The following is a 22963-nucleotide window of genomic DNA, read 5'->3' on the forward strand; positions in this document are numbered from 1 at the left end:
AGGGTTAGGGTGAGGGTTAGCGTTAGAATGAGGGTTAGGGTGGGGGTGACGGTAAGGGTAAAGGTGAGGATTAGGGTGAGGGTGAGGGTTATGGTAAGGTTGAGGGTTAGGGTTAAGGTGAGGGTTAGGGTGAGGGTTAGGTTGAGGTTGAGGGTTAGATTGAGGATTAATGTTAGGGTTAGTGTGAAGTTTAGAGTGAGAATGAAGGTTAGGGTTAGGGTGAGGTCTAGGGAGAGGTTGAGGTTTAGGATTAGTGTTAGGGTGAGGTTTAGGGTTAGGGTGATGGTTAGTGTTAGTGTGAGGGTTAGTGTTAGGGTTAGTGTTATTGTTAGGGTGAGGGTCAGTGTTAGGGTGAGGTTTAGGGTTAAGGTGAGGGTAAGTGTTAGGGTGAGGGTTAGGGTTAGGGTGAGTGTTATGGTGAGGGTGAGGGTTAGGGTTAGGGTTAGGATTATTGTTAGCATTAGGGTTAGGGTTAAGGTTCTGGTGAAGGTGAGGTTGAGGATTAGGACTAGGATGAGGTTTAGTTATACGTTTAGGGTTAGGGTTAGGGTCAGGGTGAGGTTTAGTGTTAGAGTAAGAGTTATGGTGAGGCTGAGGGTGAGGGTTAGGGTTAGGATTAATGTCAGGGTTGGGCTTAAGGTGAGAGTTAACTTGAGGGTGAAGGTTAGAGTTAGGAGTAGGATTAGGGTTAGGCTTAGGGTGAGTGTGAGTGTTAGGGTTAGGGTTAGGGATAGGCTTAGGGTTAGGCTGAGGTTGAGGGTGAGGGTTAGGGTTAAGGTGAGGTTTAGGTTTAGGGTTAGGGTGAGTGTGAGGGTTAGGGTTAGGCTTAGGATTAGGCTCAGGGTGAGGGTGTAGGTTAGGGTTAGGGTGAGGGTTAGAGTTATGGGGAGGGTTAGGATGAGGGTTAGGGTTACGATTAGGGTTAGGGTGAGGGTGAGTGTGAGTGTTAGGGTTAGGGTTAGGTATAGGCTCACGGTTAGGCTGAGGTTGAGGGTGAGGGTTAGGGTTAGGGTGAGGTTTAGGTTTAGGGTTATGGGGAGGGGGAGGGGGAGGGTTAGGCTTAGGATTAGGGTGAGGGTGAGGGTGAGTGTGTGTGTTAGGGTTAGGTTTAGGGTTAGGTTTAGGTTTAGGCTGAGGGTGAGATTGAGGGTAAGGGTTAGGGTTAGGGTGAGGGTTAGGGTAAGGTTTAGGGGGAGGGTTAGGAAGAGGGTGAGGGTTAGGATTAGGATTGGGTGAGGGTTAGAGTGAGGGTGAGGTTTAGGGTTAGGGTGAGGGTTAATGTTAGGGTTAGGGTGTAGGGAGCCGAGGCGAGACTCCGCCCACTCCCTTGCAGTTTTGAGGATTACCACTCCAGACAGTGCTTGGCGGGACGCCTGGGCTGTGCGCGTGCGCGAGCCAGGTAGTGTCCCCAGCCAATCCCATGACACCTGGTGACGGTAAAAGGCAGGCGACCAACAATAGAAAGACCCGTGTTCCAATTCCCTATATAAGCGGCTGTATTTCGGGTACACGCTCTCTCGCGCCCAAGCTCTCCTACAACTAAAAGGCTCTCCAATAAAGCGTGATCTGAGAAGACTCCTGGTGTGGTGGTCGTTTTTCCTCGCTGGTCGAGTAGGCGGTCACTACAACAGGGTGAGAGTTACGGTTCGGTTTAAGTTTAGGGTGACATTGAGGGTTAGGTTAAGGGTTACGGTGAGGGTGCGGGTTAGGGTTAGTTTGAGGGTTAGGTCTCAGTTTAGGGTTAGGGTGAGGGTGAGGGTTAGGTTTAGTGTTAGGGTGAGGGTTAGGTTGAGGGTTAGAGTTAGGATTATGTTTAGGATGAGGGCTAGGATGAGGGTGAGGTTTAGGGTTAGGTTTAGGGTTAGGGTTAGGGTTAGGGTGAGGGTGAGGTTTAGGGTTAGAGTTATGGTTAGGGTGAGGCTTAGGTTGAGGGTTAGGGTTAGATTTAGGGTTAGGTTGAGGTGAGGGTTAGGCTTAGGGTTAGTATTAGATTTAGGGTAAGGTTTAGGGTGAGTGTGAACTTTAGGGTTAGGGTTAGGCTTAGGCTTAGTGTTAGGCTGAGGGTGAGGGTGAGGTTTAGGGTTAGGGTTAGGGTGAGGGTTAGGATTAGGGTTAGGCTGAGAGTTAGTGTTCGGTTAGGTTTAGGGTTAGGGTGAGGGTTAGGCTTAGGGTTACCGTGAGCTTGAGGTTCAGGATTAGGTTGAGAGTTAGGGTTAGGATTAGGGTTTCGGTTAGGGTTAAGGTTAGGGTTAGGGTGATGGTAAGTATGAGGATTAGGTTTAGGATTAGGGTTAGGGTGAGGGCTATGGTGAGGGTTAGGTTGAGGGTTAGGGTTACGGTAAGGGTGAGGATTAGGGTTAGGGTTAGAGCTAGGGTTAGGTTTAGGGTTAGGATTAGTTTTATTGTTAGGGTTAGGGTTAGAGTTATGGTGAGGGTGAGGGTGAGGGTTAGGGTGAGGGAGAGGTTTAGGGTTAGGGTTAGTATTAGGGTTAGGGTGAGCTTGAGGTTTAGGGATAGATTTAATATTAGTTGGAGGGTTAGGGTTAGCGTTAGAGTTAGGGTTATGATTAGTGTTATTGTTAGGGTTAGGGTTAGATTTATGGTGAGAGTGAGGGTGAGGTTGAGGTTGAGGGTTAGGGTTAGGGTTAGTTTTAGGGTTAAGGATAGGTTGAAGGTTAGGTTGAGGTTTAGGGTTATGGTTAGGGTTAGGGTTAGGATTAGGGTGAGGGTGAGGGTGATTGTGAGGGTTAGGATTAGGCTTAGGCTTAGGCTTAGGTTTAGGCTGAGGGTGAGGGTGGGGTTGAGGATTAGGGTTAGCGTGAGGGTTAGGGTTAGGTTGAGGGTTAGGATGAGGGTTAGGATTAGGATTAGGGCTAGGGTGAGGTCTAGGGTGAGGGTGAGGGTTAAGGTTAGGGTGATGGTTAGGTTTTCGGTTAGGATGAGGTTTAGGGTTAGGGTGAGGTTTAGGGTGAGGATAATGTTAAGGGTAAAGGTGAGGTTTAGGCTGAGGGTGAGGGTTAAGATAAGGGTGAGGGTTAGGGTTAGGTTTAGAGTTAGGGTGAGGGTTAGATTGTGGATTAGGGTTAGGGTTAGTGTGAGATTTACGATTAAGGTGAGGGTTAGGGTTAGTGTGAAGGGTGAGTGTTAGGGTTAGGGTTAGTGTTAGGGTGAGGGTTAGTGTTAGTATGAGGGTTAGGGTTAGGGTGAGGGTTATGGTTATGGTGAGGGTTAGGGTTAGGTTTAGGGTTATTGTTAAGTTTATAGTTAGGGTTACAGTTAAGGTGAGGGTGAGGTTTAGGGTTAGGCTTAGGGTGAGGTTTAGTGTTAAGGTTAGGGTTAGAGTTAGGTTTAGGTTGAGGATGAGGTTTATGGGTACAGTTAGGGTTAAGATGAGGCTTAGTGTTAAGAGTGCATGTTAGCGTGGTTGTGACGGTAAGGGTAAAGTTGAGGGTTAGGCTGAGGGTGAGGGTTACGGTAAGGGTGATGGTTAAGGTTAGGTTGAGGGTTAGTGTTAGCTTTAGGGTGAGGGTGAGGGTTAGATTGAGGATTAGTGTTAGGGTTAGTGTGAGGTTTAGGGTGAGGATGAGGGTTAGGGTTAGGGTGAGGGCTATGGTGAGGTTGAGTGTTAGGGTTAGTGTTAGGGTGAGGTTTAGGGTTAGGGTGACATTTACAGTTAGTGTGAGGGTTAGTGTTAGGTTTAGGGTTAGTGTTAGGGTGAGGGTAAGTGTTAGGGTGAGGGTTAGGTTTAGGGTGAGGGTTATGGTTAGGGTGAGGGTTAGGGTTAGGGTTAGGTTTATTGTTAGGGTTAGGGTTAGGGTTACGGTTACGGTGAGTGTGAGGGTGAGAGTTAGGTTTAGGGTTAGGATGAAGTTTACTGTTAGGGTTAGGCTTAGAGTTAGGGTTAAGGTGAGGGTAAGGTTTAGGGGTAGAGTTAGGGTTAGGGTGAGGGTTAGGGTTAGGGTGCGGGTTAGCATGGGTGTGAAGGTAAGGGTAAAGGTGAGGGTTAGGCTGAGGGTGAGTGTTACGGTAAGGGTGAGGGTTAGGGTTAGGGTGAGGGTTAGTGTTAGCGTTAGGGTGAGTGTGAGGGTTAGATTGAGGATTATAGTTAGTGTTGGTGTGAGGTTTAGGGTGAGGATGAGGGTTAGGGTTAGTGTTAGGGTGAGGTTAACGGTTAGGGTGATGCTTAGGGTTAGTGTGAGCGTTAGTGTTAGCGTTAGGGTTTATGTTAGGGTGAGGGTAAGTGTTAGGGTGATGGTTAGGGTGATGGTTAGGGTTAGCTAAGGGTTATGGTTGGGGTAAGGGTTATGATTAGGGTTAGGGTGAGGTAGGGTTAGGGTTATTGTTAGGGTTAGGGTTAGTGTTAGGGTTATGGTTAGGTTTAGGGTTAGGGTTAGGGTTAGGGTTAGGGTTAGGATGAGGTTTAGGTTTAGGGTTAGGGTTAGAGTTAGGGTTAGGTTGAGGGTGAGATTTAGGGTTAGAGTTAGGGTTAGTGTTAGTGTTAGGGTTAAGGTGAGGGTTAGGGTTAGGCTTAGGCTTAGGCATAGACTTAGGCTTAGGCTGAGCATGAGTGTGAGGGTTAGGGTGAGGGTTAGGGTGAGGTTTAAGATTAGGAAAAGTGTAAGGATGAGGGTTAGGGTGACGGTTAGGAAAGGGATAGGGTTTGGTTTAGGATTAGGGTTAGGGTGACGGTGAGTGTGAGGGTTATGATTAGGGTTAGGCTTAGGCTTCGAGTTAGGATGAGGGTTAGGTTAGGGTTTGGGTTAGGGTGAGGGTGAGGCTGAATATTAGTGTTAGGTTTAGGGTTAGGTTTAGGGTTAGTGTTAGGGTTAGGATTATGGTTAGGGTTAGGGTTACGGTGAGGGTTAGGGTTAGGGTTAGGTTTAGGGTGAGGGTTAGGGTTAGGGTGAGGGTTATTGTTAGGATTAGGATTAGGGTGAGGTTGAGTGTTAGCATTAGGGTTAGGGTTAGGGTAAGGGTTAGGTTTTGAGTTAGGATTAGTGTTATTGTTAGGGTTAGAGTTAGAGTTATGGTGAGGGTGAGGGTTAGGGAGAGGGTTAGGGTTAGGGTTAGCGTGAGGTTTAGGGTTAAGGTTCAGATTAGTGTTAGGGTGAGGGTGAGGTTTATGGTTAGATGTAGGTTTAGTTGGAGGGTTAGGTCGAGGGTTAGGCTTAGGGTTAGTGTTAGGTTTAAGGTTAGGGTGAGGGTTAGGTTGAGGTTTATGGGTAGGGTTAGGTTTAGGGTTAGGATTAGGCTTAGGGTGAGGGGGAGTGTGAGGTTTAGGGTTAGGGTTAGGCTTAGGCTTAGGTTTAGGCTGAGGGTGAGTGTGGGGGTGAGGATTGGGGTTAGGGTGATGGTTATGGTTAGGGTTATTGTGAGGGTTAGTGTTATGGTTAGGGTTAGAGTTAGGGTTAGGGTGAGGTGAGGTTTGGGGTGAGGGTTAGGGTTAGGTTGCGGGTAGCGTGGGGGTGACGCTAAGGGTAAATGTCAGGGTTAGGCTGTGGGTGAGAGTTACGGTAAGAGTGAGGTTTAGGGTGAGGTTTAGAGGTTAGCGTGAGGGTTCGGGTGAGGGTTAGGGTGAGGTTGAGGGTTAGATTGAGAATTAGTGTTAGGGTTAGTGTGAAGTTTAGGGTGAGGATGAGGGTTAGCGTTCGGGTGAGGGCTAGGGAGATGGTGAGGTTTAGGGTTAGAGTTAGGGTGAGGTTTAGGATTAGCATGATGGTTAGGGTTAGTGTGAGGGTTAGTGTTAGGGTTAGGGTTAGTGTTAGGGTGAGGGTCAGTGTTAGGTTGAGGGTTAGGTTTAGGATGAGGGTAAGTGTTAGGTTGAGGGTTAGGGTTAGGGTGAGGGTTATGGTTAGGGTGAGGGTTAGGGTTAGGGTTAGGATTATTGTTAGCATTAGGGTTAGGTTTACAGTTCTAGTGAGGGTGAGGGTGAGGGTTAGGGTTAGGGCTAGGATGAGGTTTAGTTATACGGTTAGTGTTAGGGTTAGGATCAGGGTGAGGTTCAGTGTTAGAGTCAGGGTTAGTTTGAGGCTGAGGGTGAGGGTTAGGGTTAGGTTTAAGGTTAGGGTGAGTGTGAGGGTTAGAGTGAGGGTTAGGGATAGGCTTAGGGTTAGGCTGAGGTTGAGGGTGAGCTTTAGAGTTAGGGTGTTGTTTAGGGGTAGGGTTAGGGTGAGTGTGAGGGTTAGGGTTAGGCTTAGGATTAGGCTGAGGCTGAGGGTGTGTGTTAGGGTTAGGGTGAGGTTTAGGGTTATGGGGAGGGTTAGGATGAGGGTTAGAGTTAGGATTAGGGGTAGGGTTAGGGTGATTGTGTGTATTAGGGTTAGGTTTAGGGATAGGCTTTGGGTTAGATGGTGGGTGAGGTTGAGGGTGAGGGTTAAGTTTAAGGTGAGGGTTAGGGTAAGGGTTAGGGGAAGGGTTAGGAATAGTGTTAGGATTAGGATTAGTGTTGGGTGAGGGCTAGGGTGAGGGTGAGATTTAGGGTTAGGGTTATTGTTAGGGTGAGGGTAAGTGTTAGGGTGAGGGTTAGTGTTAGGGTGAGGGTTATTTTTAGGGTGAGGGTTAGGGTTAGGGTTAGGATGATGAGGTTTAGGTTTAGGGTTAGGGTTAGAGTTATGGTTAGGCTGAGGGTTAGGTTTAGGTTTAGGCTTAGGCTTAGGCTGAGAATGAGCATGAGGGTTAGGGTGAGGGTTAGGGTGAGTTTTAGGGTTAGGGTGAGAATTAGGGTGAGGGTTAGGATGAGGTTTAGGATTAGGATAAGTTGTAAGGGTGAGGGCTAGGCTGAGGGTTAGGGTGAGGGTTAGGTTAAGGGATAGGGTTTGGTTTAGGATTAGGGTTAGGGTGAGGGTGAGTGTGAGGGTTAGGATTAGGGTTAGGGTTAGGCTTAGAATTGGGATGAGGGTTAAGGTTAGTGTTTGGGTTAGGGTGAGGGTGAGGCTAAGTATTAGGTTTAGGTTTAGGGTTAGGTTTAGGGTAAGGTTTAGGGTTAGTGTTAGGGTAAGGGTTATGGTAAGGGTTAGGGTTACGGTGAGGGTTAGGGTTAGGGTTAGGGTGAGGGTTAGGATGAGAGTTAGGGTTACAGTGAGGGTGAGGGTTAGGGTTAGGGTGAGGGTTAGGGTTAGGGTTAGGGTGAGGTTTAGGGTTATGGTTAGGATTAGGGTTAGGGTGAGGTTGAGGTTTATGGTTAGATTTAGGTTTATTTGGAGAGTTAGGTTGAGGGTTAGGTTTAGGGTCAGTGTTAGGTTTAAGGTAAGGGTGAGGGATAGGTTGAGGTTTAGGTTTAGGGTTAGGTTTAGGGTTAGGATTAGGGTTAGGGTGAACGTGAGTGTGAGGTTTAGGGTTAGGGTTAGGCTTAGGCATAGGGTTAGGCTGACGGTGAGTGTGGGGGTGAGGATTAGGTTTAGGGTGATGGTTAGGGTTAGGGTTATGGTGAGGGTTAGTGTTAGGGTTAGAGTTAGGGTGAGGGTTAGGGTTAGGTTTTGGGTTAGGGTGAGTGTGAGGCTGAGGATTAGGGTTAGTTTTAGGGTTAGGGTTAGTGTTAGGTTTAGGTTTAGGGTTAGGGTTATGCTGAGAGTTAAGGTAGGTTTAGGGTTAGGCTGAGGGTGAGGGTGGGGGTGAGGATTAGAGTTATGGTTAGCGTTAGGCTTAGGGTTATGGTTATGTTTAGGGTGAGGGTTAGTGTTAGGGTTTGGTTGAGGTTTAGGATTTGGGTTAGGGTTAGAGTTAGGTTTAGGGTGAGGGTGAGGTTTAGGGTTAGAGTTAGTTTTAGGGTGAGGGTTAGGGTTAGGGTTCGTGTTAGGGTTAGGGTTAGGTTGAGAGTTACGGGGAGGGTTAGGGTTAGGGTAAAGGTTAGGATTGGGTTATGGTGAGGGTGCGTGTGTGTGTTAGGGTTAGGTTTAGGGTTAGGCTTAGGGTTAGGCTGAGGTTGAAGTTGAGGGTGAGGGTTAGGGTTTCAGTGAGGGTTAGGGTAAGGGTTAGGAGGAGTGTTAGGAGGAGAGTTAGGGTTAGGATTAGGGTTAGGGTGAGAGGTAGGGTGAGGGTTAGGTTTAGGTTTAGGGTTAGGATGAGGGTTAGGTTTAGGGTTAGGGTGAGAGTTAGGGTTTGGATTAAGTTTAGGGTTAGGTTGAGAGTTAGGGTAAGGGTTATGTTGAGGGTGAGTGTGAGGTTGAGGGTTAAGGTTAGTGTCAGGATGAAGGTTAGGATGAGGGTTAGGTTTAAGACTAGGGTTAGGGTGAGGGCTAGGGTGAGGGTGAGGTTTAGGGTTAGGTTTAGGGTTAGGGTGAGGCTGAGGTTGAGGGTTAAGGTTAGGGTTAGGATTAAGTTTAGGTTAAGGGTTAGGGTGAGTGTGAGCATTAGGTTTCGGGTTAGGGTTAGGCTTAGGGTTAGGCTAAGGGTGAGGGTGACGGTGAGGGTTAGGGTTAGGGTGAGTTAAGGTTAGGGTTAGGGTGAGAGTTAGGGTTCGGTTAAGTTTAGGGTTAGGGTGAGTGTTAGGGTTAGGGTTACAGTGAGCGTGAGGGTTAGGGTTAAGGTGAGGGTGAGGGTTAGGTTTAGGGTAAGGGTTAGCATTAGGATTAGGGTTAGGGTGAGGTGGAGTGTTAGGATTAGGGTTAGAGTTAGGGTTAGGGTTTGGTTTAGGGTTTGGATTAGTGTTATTGTTAGGTTTAGTTTTAGAGTCATGGTGACGGTGAGGGTGAGGATTAGGGTGGGTTTGAGGGTTAGGGTGAGGTTTAGGATTAGGGTTAGTATTAGGGTTAGGGTGAGTGTGAGTGTGAGGTTTAGGGTTAGATTTAGGGTTAGTTGGAGGGTTAGGTTGAGGGTTAGGGTTAGGGTTAGTTTTAGGGTTAAGTTTAGGGTGAGGTTTAGGTTGAGGTTTAGGGTTATAGTTAGGGTTAGGGTTAGGATTATGGTGAGGGTTACGGTGAGTGTGAGGGTTTGGGTTAGTGTGAAGTTTAGGCTTCGGGTTAGGCTGAGGGTGAGGGTGGGGGTGAGTATTAGGTTTAGGGTGATGGCTAGGGTTAGGGATAGGGTGAGGGTTAGGATGAGGGTTAGGGTTAGGATTAGGGTTAGGGTGAGGGGTAGGGTGAGAGGTAGAGTTAGGGTGAGGTTTAGGATTAGGGTGAGGGTTAGGGTTAGTGTGAGGGTTATTGTTAGGGTTAGGGTTAGTGTTAGGGTGAGGGTAAGTGTTAGGGTGAGGGTTAGGGTTAGGGTGAGGGTTATGGTTCGTGTGAGGGTTAGGGTTAGGGTGAGGGTTATTGTTAGGTAGGTTTAAGGTTATGGTGAGGTTGAGGGTGAGTGTTAGGATTAGGGTGAGGTTTAGTGTTAAGGTTAGGGTTAGAGTTAGGGTTAGGTTGAAGGTGAGGTTTAGGGGTAGTGTTAGGGTTTGGATAAGGGTTAGGCTTAGTGTGCTGGTTAGTGTGGGGGTGTCGGTATGGGTAAAGGTGAGGTTTAGGCTTAGGGTGAGGATTACGCTAAGGGTGAGGGTTAGTTTGAAGGGTGAGTGTTAGTGTTAGCTTTAGGGTGAGGGTGATGGTTAGATTGAGGATTATTGTTAGGGTTAGTGTGAGGTTTAGGGTGAGGATGAAGGTTAGGGTTAGGGTGAGGGCTAGGGTGAGGTTAAGGGTTAGGGTTAGTGTTAGGGTGAGGTTTAGGTTTACGGTGATGTTTAGGGCTAGTGTGAGGGTTAGTGTTAGGGTTAGGGTTAGTTTTAGGGTTAGGGTGTTAGGGTGAGGGTTAGTGTTAGGGTGCGGGTTATGGTTAGGGTGAGGGTTAGGGTTAGGGTTAGGCTGAGGGTTAGGTTTAGGTTTAGGCCTAGGCTTAGGCTTAGGCTGAGAATGAGCGTGAGGGTTAGGATGAGTGTTAGGGTGAGGGTTAGGGTTAGGGTTAGGGTGAGGGTTAGGATGAGGTTTAGGATTAGGATAAGTGTAAGGGTGAGGGCTAGGATGAGGGTTTGGGTGAGGGTTAGGGTAAGGGATAGGGTTAGGTTTAGGGTTAGGGTTAGTGTTACGCTTAGGGTTAGGGTTAGGTTTAGGCTTAGGGTTAGACTGTGAGTGAGGGCGGGGGTGAGGATTAGAGTTAGGCTTAGGTTTAGGCTTAGGCTTATGCCAAGCATGAGGGTGAGGGTTAGGGTTAGGGTTAATGTGAGGTTTAGGTTTAGGGTTAGGGTTAGAGTTAGGGTTAGGGTGAGAGTGAGGTTTACGATTAGAGTTAGGCTTAGTGTTAGGGTTAGGGTTTTAGGGTGAGGGTTTGGGTTAGAGTTAGGCTTAGGCTTAGGCTTAGGCTTATGCCAAGCATGAGGGTGAGGGTTAGAGTTAGGGTTAGGGTGAGGGATAGGGTTAGGGTTAGGTTGAGGGTTAGGATGAGATTTAGGGTTAGGATTAGTGTTAGCGTGAGGACTAGGGTGAAGGTTAGAGTGAGGGTTAGGTTTAGGGATAGGGTTAGGTTTAGGATTAGGGTTAGGTTGAGGGTCAGTGTGAGGGTCAGCGTTAGGGTTAGGCTTAGGGTTAGGGTGAGGGTTAGTGTTAGGATTTTGGTTAGGGTTAGGGTGGGGCTGAGGATTAGGGTTAGGTTTAGGGTTATGTTTAGGGTTAGATTTAGGGTTAGGGTTAGGGTTAGGGTTACAGTTAGGTTTAGAGTTAGGGTTAGGCTTAGGCTTAGGGTTAGGCTGAGGGTAAGGGTGGGGTTGAGGATTAGGGTTAGGGTGAGGATTAGTGTTATTGTTAGTGTTAAGGTTAGAGTGAAGTTTGCAGTGAGGGTGAGGATGAGGATGAGGGTTATGGTTAGGTTTATAGTTAGGGTTAGGGTTAGTGTTATTTTTAGGGTTAGGGATAGAGTTACGGTGAGATTGAGGGTGAGGGTGAGGGTTAGGGTTAGTGTGAGGTTTAGTGTTAGGGTTATGGTTAGAGTTAAATTTAGAGTGAGGGTGAGCTTCAGGGGTAGAGTTAGGGTTAGGGTGAGGGTTAGGGTTAGGGTGCGGGTTAGGGTGGGGGTGATGCTAAGGGTAAAGGTGAGGGTTAGGATGAGGGTGAGGGTTTCTTTAAAGGTGAGGGTTAGGGTTAGGGTGAGGTTTAGTGTTAGCTTTAGGGTGAGGGTGAGGTTAGATTGAGGATTAGTGTTAGGGTTAGTGTGAATTTTAGGGTGAGGATGAGGGTTAGGGTTAGGGTGAGAGCTAAGGTGAGGGTGAGGATTAGGGTTAGTTTCAGTGTGAGGTTTTGGTTTAGGGTGATGTTTAGGGTTAGTGTGAGGGTTAGGGTTAGGGTTAGGGTTCGTTTTAGGGTTAGGGTTAGTGTTAGGGTGAGGGTTAGGGTTAGGGTGAGGGTTAGGGTTAGGGTTAGGGTTATTGATAGGGTTAGGGTTAGGTTGAGGGTGAGATTTAGGTTTAGAGTTAGGGTTAGTGCTAGGGTTAGGGTTAGGGTAAGTGTTATGGTTAGGGTTAGGCTTAGGCTTTGGCTTAGGCAGAGCATCAGGGTGAGGGTTAGGGTTCGGGATAGGGTGAGGGTTAGGGTTAGGGTGAGGGTTAGGATGAGGTTTAGGGTTAGGATTAGGGTTAGGGTGAGGGTTGGGTGAGGGTTAGTGTGAGGGTTAGGGTTAGGGTTAGGGTGAGAGTTAGGGTTCAGGTTAAGTTTAGGGTCAGGGTGACTGTTTGGGTAAGGGTTACGGTGAGGGTGAGGGTTAGGGTTAGGTTGAGGGTTAGGGTTAGGATTAGGGTTAGGGTGAGGGTGAGGGTGAGGTTTAGGTTTAGTGTTAGGGTGAGGGATAGGATGAGGGTTAGGATTAGGATTAGGGTGAGGGCTATGTTGAGGGTGAGGTTTAGGGTTAGGGTTAGTGTGAGGTTTAGGATTAGGGTTATGGTTAGGGTGAGTGTGAGATTTAGGGTTAGACTCTGGTTTAGGGTTAGGGTTAGGGTGAGCGTTAGGGTTAGGCTTAGGCTTAGGCTTAGGCTTAGGCTTAGGCTTAGGCTTAGGGTGAGTGTTAGGGTTCGGAATAAGGTGAGGGTTAGGGTTAGGGTTAGGGTAAGTTTTAGGGTTAGGGTTAGGATTAGGTTTAAGGTGAGGGTGAGGTTTATGGTTATATTTAGGGTTACTTGGAGGGTTAGGTCGAGGGTGAGAGTTAGGGTTAGTGTTAGGGTTAAGGTTAGGGTGAGGGTTTGGTTGAGGTTTAGGGTTATGGTTAGGGTTAGGGTTAGGATTAGGGTTAGGGTGAGGGTGAGTGTGAGGGTTAGGGTTAGGGTTAGGCTTAGGCTTAGGCTGAGATTGAGGGTGGGGGTGTGGATTAGGGTTAGGGTGATGGTTAGGTTTAGGGTTAGGGTGAGGGTTAGGGTGAGGGTTAGGGTTAGGGTGAGGGTTAGGGTGAGGGTTAGGGTGCGATTTGGGGTTAGGGTGAGAGATAGGGTTCGGGTTAAACTTAGGGTCAGGTTGACGGTTATGGTAAGGGTTACGGTGCGGGTGAGGGTTAGGGTTAGGTTGAGGGTTAGGGTTAGCATTAGGGTTAGGGTGAAGGTGAGGGTGATGGTTAGGGTTAGTGTTAGGGTGAGGGATAGGATGAGGGTTAGGATTAGGATTAGAGTGAGGGCTAGGGTGAGGTTTAGGGTTAGGGTTAGGGTGAGGTTTAGGGTTAGGGTGAGGGTGAGGGTGAGGGTGAGATTTAGTGTTAGACTTAGGGTTAGAGTTAGGGCTAGGGTTAGGGAGAGCATTAGGGTTAGGCTTAGGCTTAGGCTTATGCTTAGGCCGAGCATGAGGGTGCAGGCTAGGGTTCGGGTTAGGGAAAGGGTTAGGTTTAGGATTAGGGTGAGTGTTAGGATGAGTTTTAGTGTTAGGATTAGGGTTAGGGTGAGGGCTAGGGTGAGGGTTAGGATGAGGGTTAGGGTTAGGTATAGCGTTAGGTTTAGGATTAGGGTTAGGGTGAGGGTGAGAGTGAGGGTTAGCGTTAGGGTTAGGTTTAGAGTTAGGGTGAGGGTTAGGTTAGGGTTTGGGTTAGGGTGAGGGTGAGGCTGAGGATTAGGGTTAAGTTTAGGGTTAGGTTTAGGGTTAGGTTTAGGGTTAGGATTAGTGTTAGGGTTAGGGTTAGGCTTAGGGTTAGGCTGAGAGTGAGGGTGGGGGTGAGGATTAGAGTTATGGGTAGGGTTAAGCTTAGGGTTAGGGGTATTGTTAGTGTTATGGTTAGGGTTAAGTTTACGGTGAGGGTGAGCTGAGGGTGAGGGTTATGGTTAGAGTTAGGGTTAGGGTTAGGGTTAGGTTTTTTGTTATTGTAAAGGTTAGGGTTACAGTTACGGTGAGGTTGAGGGTGCGGGTGAAGGTTAGGGTTAGGGTGGGGTTTAAGGTTAGGGTTAGGGTTAGGGTGAGGGTTAGGATTAAGGTTAGAGTTTGGGTTAGGGGGAGGGTTAGGGGGAGGTTTAGGGTTAGGGTTAGTGTTAGGGTTAGGGTGAGGGTGAGGGTTAGTTTGAGGTTTAGGGATAGGGTTATGTTTAGGATTAGGGTTAGGGTGAGTGTGAGTGTGAGGGTTAGGGTGAGGATTAGGCTTAGGCTGAGGGTTAGGCTGAGAGTCAGGTTGAGGGTGAGAATTAGGGTTAGGGTGAGGGTTCGTGTTATGGTTAGTATTATTGTTAGGGTTATGGTTAGAGTTACGGTTAGGGTGAGAGTGCGGGTGAGGTTTAGGGTTTGGGTTAGGGTGGGGTTTATGGTTAGGGTTAGGGTTAGCTTGGGATGAGGATGATGTTTAGGGTTAGATACAGGGTTAGTGGGAGGGTTAAAGGGAGGGTTAGCGTTAGGGTTAGTGTTAGGGTTAGGTTGAGGGTAAGGGTTAGGTTAACGTTTAGGGTTAGTGTTAGGGATAGGATTAGTGTGAGGGTTAGTGTTAGGGTTAGGGTTAGTGTTAGGGTGAGGGTAAGTGTTAGGGTGAGGGTATGGGTTAGGGTGAGGTTTATGGTTAGGCTGAGGGTTAAGATTAGGGTTAGGGTTATGGTTAGGTTTAGGGATAGGGCTCCAATTACAGTGAGGGTGAGGGTGAGGTTTAGGGTTTGGGTTAGGGTTATTTTTAGGGTTAGGGTGAGTGTGAGGTTTAGGTTTAGGGTTAGGGTTAGGGTTAGCGTTAGGGTTAGGGTGAGGATTAGGGTTAGAGTTAGGGTTAGGGTGAGGCTGAGGTTGAGGGTTAGTGTTAGGGTTAGTGTTCGGTTTACGTTTAGGGTGAGGGTTAGGGTGAGGGTGAGGGTTAGGGTTAGGGTTAGGATTAGGCTTAGAGTTAGGGTTAGGGTGAGTGTGAGGGTTAGGGTTAAAATTAGGGTTAGGCTTAGGGTTAGCCTGAGGGTGAGGGTGAGTGTGAGGGTTAGGGTTAGGTTGAGGGTTAGGGTTAGGGTTATGTGGAGGGGTAGGAGGAGGGTTAGGGTTAGGATTAGGGTTTGGGTGAGGGCTAGGGTGAATGTGAGGTTTAGGGTGAGGATTAGGATGAGGTTTAGGGTTAGGGTTTGTGTTCGGATGAGTGTGAGGTTTAGGGTTAGAGTTAGGGTTAAGGTGAGACTGAGGGTGAGTGTTAGGGTTAGGTTAGGATTAGGATTAGGGTAAGGCCTAGGGTGAGTATGAGGGTTAAGGTTAGGGTTAAGCTTAGGGTTACACTGAGGGTAAGGGTGAGGGTGAGGGTTAGGATTAAGAGTAGTTTTAGGGTGAGGGTGAGTGTGTGTGTTAGGGTTATGTTTAGGGTTAGGCTTAGGGTTAGACTGAGGGTGAGGTTGAGGGTGAGGGTTAGGGTTAGGGTGAGAGTTAGGGTAAGGTTAGGGGGAGGTTTAGGATAAGGGTTAGGGTTAGGATTAGTGTTAGGGTGAGTGCTAGGGTGAGGGTGAGGTTTAGGGTTATGGTTAGGGTGAGCATTAGGTTTAGGGTTAGGGTGAGAGTTAGGGTTAGGGTTAACTTTAGGGTTATGGTGAGGGTTAATGTAATGTTACATTGAGGGTGAGAGTTAGGGTTAGGTAGAGGGTTAGGGTTAGGATTAGGGTTAGGGTTCGGGTTCGGGTTAGTTTTAGGGTGAGGGTAAGGTTTAGAGTTAGGATTAGGGTTAGGGTGAGTGTGAGATTTAGTGTTAGAGTTAGGGTTAGTGTTAGGTTTAGGGTTAGGTTTAGGGTTAGGGTTAGGGTTAGGGTAAGGGTTAGGTTTAGGCTTAGGCTTAGCCCAGCATGAGGGTGAGGGTTAGGGTTCGAGTAAAGGTGAGGGATAGGTTTAGGATTAGGGTGAGGGTTAGGATGAAGTTTAGGGTTAGGATTAATATTAAGGTGAGGGCTAAGGTGAGGGTTAGGGTGAGTGTTAGGGTTAGGGGTATGGTTAGGTTTAGGATTAGGGTTAGGGTGAGGGTGAGTGTGAGGGTTAGGTTTAGGGGTAGGCTTAGGCTTAGAGTTAGAGTGTGGGTTAGGGTTAGGGTTTCATTTAGGTTGAGGGTGAGGCTGAGGATTAGGTTTAGGTTTAGGGTTAGGTTTAGGTTTAGGGTTAGTGTTAGGGTTGGGGTTAGGATTAGGCTTAGGGTTAGGCTGAGGGTGAGGATGGGGGTGAGGATTAGAGTTAGGGTTAGGGTTAAGCTTAGGGTTAGGTTTATTGTTAGTGTTATGGTTAGGGTTAAGTTTCCAGTGAGGGTGAGCCTGAGGATGATGGTTATGGTTAGAGGTAGGATTATGGTTAGGGTTATTGTTAATGTTAGTGTTAGGGTTAGAGTTACCGTGAGGTTGAGGGTGTGGGTGAAGGTTAGGTTTAGGGTGAGGTTTAGGGTTACGGTTACGGTTAGAGTGAGGTTGAGGTTTAGGGTTAGATTTAGGGTTAGTGTTAGTGTTAGCGTTAGGGTTAGTGTTACGGTGAGGGTAAGTCTTAAGGTGAGGGTTTGGGTCAGGGTGAGTGTTATGGTTAGGGTGAGGGTTAGGATTAAGGTTAGGGTTATTGTTAGGGTTCGGTTAAAGTTACGGTTATGGTGCGGGTCAGGATGATGGTTATGGTTAGGGTTAGGGTGAGGTTTAGGGTGAGGGTGAGGTTTAGGGTTAGAGTTAGGGTTAGGGTGAGGTTTAGGTTGAGGGTTAGGGTTAGGGTTGGTGTTAGGTTTAGGGTTAGGGTGAGAGTTAGGGGGAGGTTTAGGGTTAGGTTTAGGGTTGGATTAGGGTTAAGGTAAGGGTGAGTGTGTGTGTGAGTGTGTGTGAGTGTTAGGTTTAGGGTTAGGCTTAGGGTTAGGCTGAGGGTGAGGTTGAGGGTGAGGGTTTGGTTTAGGGTGAGGGTTAGGGTTAGGGTTAGGGGGATGGTTAGGATGAGGATTAGGGGTAGGATTATGGCTAGGGTGAGGGCTAAGGTGAGGATTAAGTTTAGGGTTAGGGTTAGGGTGACGGTTAGGGTTAGGTTTAGGGTGAGAATTAGGGTTCGGGTTAAGTTTATTGTTAGGTAGAGGGTTAGGGTAAGGGTTACGGTGAGGGTGAGGGTTAGGTTTAGGTTGAGGGTCGGGTTAGGATTAGGGTTAGGGTGAGGGTGAGGGTGAGGGTTAGGATTAGGGTTATGGTGAGGGTTAGGATGAGGGTTAGGGTTAGGATTAGGGTTAGGGTGAGGGCTAGGGTGAGGGTGAGGGTTAGGGTAAGGTTTAGGTTTAGGCTTAGGTTTAGGCTGAGCGTGAGGTTGAGGGTGAGGGTTAGGGTTAGGGTGATGGTTAGCTTTACTGTTAGGGTGAGGGTTAGGATGAGGTTTAGGGTTAGGGGGAGGTTTAGGGTGAGGAGGATGGTAAGGGTATAGGTGAGGTTTAGGCTGAGGGTTAGTGGTAAGTAAAGGGTGAGTGGTAGGGTTTGGTTTAGGGTTAGGTTAAGTGTTAGGATTAGAGTTAGGATGAGGGTTAGATTGAGATTTAGGGTTCGGGTTATTGTAAGGTTTCGGGTGAGGATGAGGGTTAGGGTTAGGGTTAGGTTTAGGGTTAGGGTTAGGGTGAGGGTGAGGTTTTAGGGTGGCATTAGGGTTAGGGTGAGGGTTAGGGTTAGGGTAAGGGTTAGGTTAGGGTTAGGTTTAGGGTTAGGCTTAGGGTTAGGGTGAGGTTTAGGGTTAGGGTTAGGGTGTGGTTGAGGTTTAGGGTTAGGGTGAGGGTGAGGGTTAGGTTTAGGTGGGGGTTAGGGATAGAGTTGGGGTTAGGGTGAAGGTCAGGTTTAGGGTTAGGGTTAGAGTTAGGGTGAGTTTGAGTGTGAGGTTTAGGGTTAGGTTTAGGTTTAGGGTTAGGGTTAGGCTGCAGGTGAGCGTGAGGGTGAGGGTGAGGTTTAGGGTTAGGATGAGGGTTAGATTTAGGGTTAGGGTTAGTGTTGGGTTGAGGGTTAGGGTTAGGGTTAGGAAGTGGGTTTGGCTGAGGGTTAGGGTTATGGTTAGGGTGAGGTTTAGGGTTAGTGTGAGGGTTAGGATGAGGGTTAGGCTGAGTGTTAGGTTTAGGGTTAGGGTGAGGGTAAGGGTTAGGGTGAGGGTGAAAGTTAGGTTTAGGATTATGTTTAGGGTTAGGGTGAGAGTTAGGGATAGGGTGAGGATTAGGGTGAGGGGTAGGGTGAGAGTTAGGGTTAGGGTTAGGGTGAGGATTAGGGTGAGGGTGAGGTTTAAGGTGAGGGTTAGGGTTAGGATGATGACTAGGGTTAGGGTTAGGGTGATTTTTATGATTAGGGTGATGCTTAGGGTGAGGGTGAGTTTTAGTGTGAGGGTGAGGGTGAAGGTGTAGTTGAGGGTTAGGGTTAGGGTGAGGGTGAGGGTGACGGTGACAGTGAAGGTTAGGGTGAAGTTGAGGGTTTGTGATAGGGTTAGTGTGAGGGTTAGGATTAGGGTTAGGGTTAGGGTGAGGGGTAGGGTGAGGTGTAGGGTTAGGGTTAGGGTGAGGGTTAGGGTTAATGTTAGGATTACGGTTAGGGTTAGGGTTAGTGTGAGGATAAGGATAAGAGTGAGGGTTAGGGTGAGAGTGAGGTTTAGGGTTAGCATTAGGGTTAGGGTGAGAGTTAGTGTGAAGGTTAAGGTGAGGGTTAGGTTTAGTATGAGGGTGATGGTTAGAGTTAGGTTTAGATTGAGGGTTAGGGTTAGGGTGAGGTTTAGGTTCAGGTTAGGGTTCGGGTTCGGGTTCGGGTGAGTTTTTGGGTGTGGGTGACGGTTAGGGTTAGGGTGAGGGTTAGGGTTAGGGTTAGGGTTAGTGTTAGGGTTAGGGTTAGGGTTAGGGTTAGGGTGAGGGTTAGGGTTATGGTGAGGATTAGGGTTAGGGTTAGGGTTAGGGTTATAGTGAGGGTAAGGGTTAGGATGAGGTTTAGGGTGAGGGTGAGTTTTAGGGATAGCGTTAGTGTTAGGGTGAGGGTTAGGATCCAGGTTAGGTTAGGTGAGGGTGAGGGTTATCGTTAGGTTTAGGGTTAAGTTTAGGGTGAGCGTTAGGGTGAGAGTGAGGGTTAGGGTTAAGTTGAGGGTTAGGGTGAGTGTTAGGGTGAGGGTTCAGTTGAGGGTTTGTGTTAGGGTTAGGGTGAGGTTGAGGGTGAGGGTGAGACTTAGGGTTAGGTTTAGGGTGAGGATGAGGTTTAGGTTGAGGTTTAGTGTTACTGTTAGGGTTAGGGTTAGGGTGAGGGTTAGGGTGAGGGTAAGGCTTAGGGTTAGGGTGAGGGTTAGGGATAGCATTAGGGTTAAGAATAGGTTTAGGGTGAGGGTTAGGGTTAGTGTTAGGGTTTCGGTGAGGATAAGGGATAGGGTGAGGACTAGGGTTAGGGTTAGTTTTAGGGTTAGGGTAAGGTTTAGGTTGGGGTGAGGGTGAGAGTGAGAGTTAGGTTTAGGATTAGGCTTAGGTGTAGGGTTCGGCTTAGGGTTAGGGTGAGGGTGAGTGTCAGAGTTAGGTTTAGGGTGAGGGTTAGGGTTAGTATTAGGGTTACGGTGAGGGTGAGAGTTAGGGTTAGGGTGACGGTGAGGGTAAAGGTTAGGGTGAGGGCTAGGTTTAGGGTTAGTGTTAGGTTGAGGTTTAGGTTTAGGGTGAGTGTGAGGTTGAGGGTTTGGTTTAAGATGAGGCTTAGGTGTAGGGTTCGGCTTAGGGTGAGGGTGAGGGTGAGTGTCAGAGTTAGGTTTAGGGTGAGGGTTAGGGTTATGGTTATTTTTAGGTTGAGGGTGAGGGTGAGGGTTAGGGTGAGGTGAGGGTGAGGTTGAGGGTGAGGGTGATGGTTAGGGTTTGGGTGAGGGTTAGGGTTAGGGTTAAGTTTAGGGTGAGGGTTAGGGTTAGTGTTAGGATGAGGATTAGGCTGAGGGTTAGGTTTAGGTTTAGGGTGAGGGTAAGGGTTAGGGTGAGGGTGAGGGTTAGGTTTAGGATTAGGGTTAGGGTTAGGGTGAGGGTTAGGGATAGGGTTAGGATTAGGGTGAGGGTTTTGTTTAGGGTTAGGTTTAGAGTTAGGGTGAAGGTGAGGTTGAGGGTTAGCGTTTGGATTAGGGTTAGGGTTAGGCTGAGGTTGATGTTGAGGGTGAGGGTTAGGGTTAATGAGAGGGTTAGAGTTAGGGTTAGCATTAAGGTGAGGGTGAGGGTTAGGGTTAGGGTTAGGATGATGGTAAGGGTTAGAGTGAGGGTTAGGGTGCGGGTGAGGGTTAGGGTTAGGGTGAGCGTTAGGGTGAGGGTTAGTGTTAGGGTTAGGGTTAGGGTTATCGTGAGGGTTAGGGTGAATGTAAGGGTTAGGGTGAAGGTTTGGGTGAGGGTGAGGGATAGGCTTAAGGTCAGGGGAAGGGTTAGGGAGAGGTTTAAGGTGAGGTTAAGGGTTAATGTTAGCATTAGGGTTATGGTGAGTGTGAGAGTTAGGGTGAGAGTTAGGGTTATGGTTAGGGATATGGTGAGGATTAGTGTTAGGGTTAGGTTTCCGGTGAGGGGTATGTTGAGGGGTAGGGTTAGGGTTACAGTTAGGGTGAGGGTTAGGGTGAGGGTGACAGTAAGGGTAAAGGTGAGGGTTAGGATGAGGATTAGGGTTAGGGTTAAGGTGAGGGTGAGGATAAGGTTGAGGGTGAGTTTTAAGTTGCAGGTTAGGGTTAGGGTGATGATTAGGATTAGGGTTAGTGTGAGGTTTATGATTACGGTGATGCTTAGGGTGAGGGTGAGGTTTAGGGTGAGGGTGAGGATGAGGGTGTAGTTGAGCGTTAGGGTTAGGGTGAGGGTTAGGGTGAAGTTGACGGTGAGGGTTAGGGTGAAGTTGAGGGTTTGGGATAGGGTTAGTGTGAGGGTTAGTGTGAGGGTTAGGGTTAGGATGAAGGGTAGGGTGAGGGGTAGGGTTAGGGTTAGGGTGAGGGTTAGGGTTAATGTGAAGATTAGGGTTAGGGTTAGGGTTAGTGTGAGGATAAGGATAAGAGTGAGGGTTAGGGTGAGAGTGAGGTTTAGGGTTAGCGTTAGGGTTAGGGTGAGGGTTAGTGTGAAGGTTAAGGTGAGGGTTAGGGTTAGTATGAGGGTGAGGGTTAGAGTTAGGTTTAGATTGAGGGTTAGGGTTAGGGTGAGGTTTAGGGTCGGTTTAGGGTTCGGGTTCGGGTTCGGGTGAGTTTTAGGGTGTGGGTGACAGTTAGGGTTAGGGTGAGTGGTAGGGTTACGTTGAGGATTAGGGTTAGGGTTAGGGTTAGGGTTATAGTGAGGGTAAGTGTTACGATGAGGTTTTAGGGTGAGGGTGAGGTTTAGGGATAGCGTTAGAGTTAGGGTGAGGGTTAGGGTTAGGGTTAGGATCCAGGTTAGGTTAGGTGAGGGTGAGGGTTATCGTTAGGTTTAGGGTTAGGTTTAGGGTGAGGGTAAGGTTTAAGGTGAGCGTTAGCGTGACGGTGAGGGTTAGGGTTAAGTTGAGGGTTAGGGTGTGTGTTAGGGTGAGGGTTCAGTTGAGGGTTTGGGTTAGGGTTACGGTGAGGTAGAGGGTGAGGGTGAGACTTAGGGTTAGGTTTAGGGTGAGGATGAGGTATAGAGTTGTTGTTAGGGTTAGGGTTAGGGTGAAGGATAGGGTGAGGGTAAGGGTTAGAGGGAGGTTAAGGGTAAGGGTGAGGGTTAGGGATAGCATTAAGGTTAAGGATAGGTTTAGGGTGAGGGTTAGGATTAGTGTTAGGGTTACAGTGAGGGTGAGGTTTAGGGTTAGGGTTAGGGTGAGGGTTAGGGTTAGGGTTAGGGTGAGGGTTAGGGTTAGGGTTAGGGTGACAATGAGGGTAAGGGTTAGGGTGAGGACTAGGGTTAGGGTTAGGGTTAGGGTAAGGTTTAGGTTTAGGGTGAGGGTGAGAGTGAGAGTTAGGTTTAGGATTAGGCTTAGGTGTAGGGTTAGGGTTAGGGTGAGGATAAGGTTGAGTGTCAGAGTTAGGTTTAGGGTGAGGGTTAGGGTTATGGTTATTTTTAGGGTGAGGGTGAGGGTGAGGGTTAAGGTGAGGGTCAGGGTGAGGTTGAGTGTGAGGTTGAGGGTTATGGTTTGGGTGAGGATTAGGGTTAGGGTTAAGGTTAGGGTGAGGGTTAGGTTTAGGGTTAGTGTTAGGATGAGGATTAGGCTGAGGGTTAGGTTTAGGGTTAGGGTGAGGGTAAGGTTTAGGGTGAGGGTGAGGGTTAGGTTTAGGATTAGGGTTTGGGTTAGGGTGAACGTCAGGGATAGGGTTAGGATTAGGGAGAGGGTTTTGTTTAGGGTTAAGTTTAGAGTTAGGGTGAGGGTGAGGGTGAGGGTTAGCGTTTGGATTAGGGTTAGGGTTAGGGTTAGACTGAGGTTGATGTTGAGGATGAGGATTAGGGTTAATGTGAGGGTTGGCTTTAAGGTTAGGGTGAGGGTTAGGTTTAGGTTTAGGATGAGGGTAAAGATTATGGTGAGGGTTAGGGTGAGGGTTAATGTTAGGGTTAGGGTTAGGGTGAGGGTTAGGGTGAGGGTAAGGCTTAGGGTGAAGGTTTGCATGAGGGTGAAGGATAGGCTTAAGGTCAGGGGAAGGGTTAGGGCGAGCTTTAGTGTGAGGTTGAGGGTTAATGTTAGCATTAGGGTTATGGTGAGTGTGAGGGTTAGGGTGAGAGGGTTATGTTTAGGGATATGGTGAGGATTAGGGTTAGGGTGAGGTTTCTGGTGAGGGGTAGTTTGAGGGGTAGGGTTAGGGTTAGAGTTAGGGTGAGGGTTAGGGTGAGGGTAAGTGTTAGCGTGAGGGTTAGGGTTAGGTTGAGTTTTAGGGTTAGAGTGAGGGTGTGGGTGAGGGTGGGGTTCAGCTTGAGGGTGAGGGTTAGGGTTAGGGTTAGTTTTAGGGTGAGGGCTAGGGTGAGGATGAGGGTTAGGGTGAGGTTTAGTGTAGGGTTAGGGTGAGGGTGAGGGTTCGGGTTACGGTGAGGATTAGGGTTAAGGTTGGTGTTAGGGTTATTGTGAGGGTAAGGGTTAGTATGAGGTTTAGGGTGAGGGTGAGGTTTAGGGATAGCGTTAGAGTTAGGTTGAGGGTTAGGGTGAAGGTTAGATTAGGGTGAGGGTGAGGGTTAGATTTAGGGTTCGGGTTAGGTTTAGGGTGAGGGTTAGGTTTAGGGTGAAGGTGAGGGTTAGGGTGAGGTTTAGTGTTAGTGTTAGGATGAGGGTTAGGCTGAGGGTTAAGGTTAGGATTAGTCTGAGGGTAAGGATTAGGGTGAGGGTGAGGATTAGGTTTAGGATTAGGCTTAGGCTTAGGGTGAGGGTGTGGGATTGGGTTAGGATTAGGGTGAGGGTTTTGGTTACGGTTAGGTTTAGAGTTAGGGTAAGGGTGAGGGGTTGTGTTTGGATTAGTGTTAGGGTTAGGGTTAGGCTGAGGGTGAGGTTGAGGATGAGGGCGAGGGTTAGGTTTAATGTGAGGGTTAAGGTTAGGGTTAGCGTTAAGGTTACGTTGAGGGTTAGGGTTAGGTTTAGGTTTAGGATGAGGGTTAGGCTTGAGGGTTATGGTTAGGGTTCGTGTGAGGTTAATTGTTAGAGTGAGGGTTAGGGTGAAGCTGAGGGTTAGGGTGAGGGTGTAGGTGAGTGTTAGGGTTAGGGTGAAGGTTAGTGTTAAGGTTAGGGTGA

The sequence above is a fragment of the Dipodomys merriami genome, unplaced genomic scaffold, assembly GCF_024711535.1.
Source record: "Dipodomys merriami isolate MVZ:Mamm:240054 unplaced genomic scaffold, mDipMer1.0.p SCAF_27, whole genome shotgun sequence".
Classification (NCBI taxonomy): domain Eukaryota; kingdom Metazoa; phylum Chordata; class Mammalia; order Rodentia; family Heteromyidae; genus Dipodomys; species Dipodomys merriami.